The 3,235-nt window shown below is 37.5% G+C and overlaps 1 pseudogene; it reads left to right on the forward strand.

The window, feature by feature from the left end:
- The first annotated feature begins 2,125 nt into the window (after positions 1-2,125).
- On the forward strand, positions 2,126-2,681 carry LOC125153651 (60S ribosomal protein L9-like; annotated as a pseudogene).
- Positions 2,682-3,235: the final 554 nt, after the last annotated feature.

Here is a 3,235-nt window from a genome sequence, read left to right on the forward strand (position 1 = left end):
AAGTACAGGATTGCCTCGCTGTTTTTATCTTATTTTTTCTTCCCTTCCCCTAAGTTCATCTGTTGAGTTTCTCAAATTCCACATATGAGTGATATCAATGTCTTTCTTTGACAGATTTACTTAGCATAATAGCCTCCAGTTCCAACCATATTGTTGCAAATGGCAAGATTTCATTCTTTCTCTTCACCAAGTAATGTTCCATTGCATATATATACACTACATCTTTTTTTTTAATGTTTATTTATTTTGAGAGAGAGAGAGAGAGAGACAGAGCATAAACAGGGAAGAGCAGAGAGAGAGGGAGACGCAGAATCTGGAGCAGGCTTCAGGCTCTGAGCTGTCAGCACAGAGCCTGATGCGGGGCTCAAACTCATGAACCGTGAGATCATGACCTGAGCTGAAATCAGACACCCAACCAACTCAGCCACACAGGCGCCCCAAATACCACATCTTCTTTATCCATTCATCAGTGGATGGACATGTGGGCTCTTTCCATACTTTGGCTGTTGTCAATAGTGCTGCTATAAACGTTAGGGCGCAGGTGCCCCTTCAAATTAGCATTTTTGTATCCTTCGGATAAATTCCTAGTATTGCTTTTTTCCCCATTTTATCAAGATTGGAGAAATAGCACATCGTGTACATTTTGGGAGGGGGATAATTTAGTCAAGAGGGAAAATAAATAATATCCAAGAGAAAGAAAAAATTTTCTGGAGTGATGTGTTGAGCAGGTGTACGTGGAAGGGATGTCCTTCACTGAAAGCATAGGTTGTTCATTCAAAGTAACAGAAGGGAAATCAGAGTGTATAGGTACAGATACAAATAAGCAAAGAGGTCAGATCATAGCAGCTTGGTGCATTCTCTTCTGATTGCTTTCTTTTCTGTTCTTTTCGCTTCTCTCTTTCTCTCTCTCTCTCTCTCCCTCTCCCTCTGCCCTGCCCCCCCCCCCCCCCCATTCATGCATGTACTCTCTCTCTCTGAGAAGGAAAAAAAAAAAAGGCTCCAAAGTCATAGGACTGCAAGGTGGTGGCCTGGATTACACTTCAGGTCTGATTTTGAACTGATAACCACACAGCTTAAATTTGCATTTTAAGTACCTGCATTCACATAGTTAATTGAAGTTTAACTTTTATTTTTTTAAATAAAAGTGATTACAGAGTTAAGTTTCCTCTATCTTCTACTTGAGTAATTATTTCCACTGCAATATGTAACTTTTCATATCAACTAATTTCATTTCTTTCTAATGTTCCAGGTCATCACTCTGGACTACTGAGTTTTTATGATAGTTGTTTCTGTCATTGATCACCTGAGCCTTACCTTTGTCAACACATTCATTAGCCCGCTCTTTGTCATTTGTAAATTTAAGTGTTCCAATGAAGTCTTAATGTAAATCACCAGTCTCTTTAACGTGCTAATTCATTCTTTGAAAATAGTATATAAACGTGATAGATGGGGCACCTGGGTGGCTCAGTTGGTTAAGCATCTGACTCTTGATTTTGGCTCAGGTCATGATATCTTAGTTTGTAAGTCAAGCCCCACATCAGGGTCTATGCTGATAGTGTGGAGCCTGCTTGGGATTCTCTCTCCCTCTCTCTCTGACCCTCTCCTGCTCTCTCGCTCTCTCTCTCTCTCAAAAATAAATAAGCTAAAAAAATAATAAAAGTGATAGAATTAGAGCAGCTTCTTTGAATAATGCAAGAGGCCTTGTATAACTAAATAGAATGAATAGAGTAGAATAGCTAAATAGAGTGAATTTGAGGTATAGATGAATCAGGAAATAAAACCCAAATTGAGTGTGGATCACTCCTCTCTGATAATTTCTTTAGCAAAATGGTTTCAGGTTTCAGATTTCAGGTTTAATGTTACAAGACTTTTTAGGTTTCCTCCACACATGTTAGTTAGCTTTGGTGTCTAACAGCTGCCAAATAATGATCTTAACTAGTTCCATGACTGTAATTAATATTTACCTATATGCTGATGACTCCAAGATTCTATCTTCAGTCCAGATCTCTTCTCTGAGCTTTAGTCACATATATTCAGCTGCTTTTCTGACATTGTCCCTGGGGGCAATTAAAATATAATACATTCAAAACAGATCATTTGAGCTTTTTGCCACATCTACCATGAGATGAACATTCTGAGCAATCAGACTGTTGACATTCCAGAAAATGTAACATCACTTTGAAAGGATGCATGATTATTTTCAAGGACCTGGGAGGAACTCTGTGGAGGGACTTCCATAACATCAATGTAGAATTCAGTCTCCTTGGAATGAAAAGAGACTACAGTTTGACAAACAGTGGGGAAATAGAAAGGCCCCGATGACTGTTCACATTATCTGTAGTCATATAGAACATGATCAAGGGGATTACAGTGGCTTCTTTTACAGGATGAGATTTGTGCCACCTCCCATCAACCTTGTTATTTAGAATGGATCTCTCATTGAAATTAAATGTTTCTTGGTTGAAAAATATACTCACAGGGTTCAGATGATGTGGGGCATTGCTTATTCAGTATTTCAAGTCCAGACAGATGAATTGTTCTTAAAGAAAATGACATTAAACTTGTATCAAATTCAGCTGCTTTGATTCAGCAAGACACAACAGTTAAAAACAAGACTGGTAGAAAAAAATTTGGATGGTCACTATACCTCTGAAAAAGGAAAAGTTTATTTAGCAGGGTAATGAATAAGGTTTAAAAGTTGTCCAATATGGAAACAGAAAAATGCTGGATGATTCCTAAGACCTATTTGTGATATTTTAAAGATGAGTGAAAGACCTCTAATGAAAAAAAAAAACAGCACAAAAAAATAGATCAACTGATTTCTCTCTCCACCTACCAGATATTTTCCATTTTTTATACTGGCACCATCACTTGCTGTAGACAAAAATCATTCTTAATTCCTTTCTTTTTAAGTTATATGTGCTCAAAATACACATTTTTTTTAGTTCTTCTTCCAAAATACATGCCTATACAATACATTCTTTGTCCTGCCTCTCCCTAGTCCAACCCCTACCCATCTCTATTCCTAGAAGTCTTCTAATTAATGAGTGTTTTTCTATTTCTTCCTTTTATTTTCCCACAAAACAAATCTTTTTGAAAGATCATTCATGATCATAACACTTGTCCATTTAAAACCTCTCAATAGCTTTCTGTTGTGCTAGGATGCAATTGAAAAACTCCTTATCCTGGTCTATAAGATGCTGAGTGATTTGACTCCTGTCTGGGTTTCTACCCT

Source organism: Prionailurus viverrinus, chromosome A2 (genome assembly GCF_022837055.1).
Source record: "Prionailurus viverrinus isolate Anna chromosome A2, UM_Priviv_1.0, whole genome shotgun sequence".
NCBI lineage: Eukaryota > Metazoa > Chordata > Mammalia > Carnivora > Felidae > Prionailurus > Prionailurus viverrinus.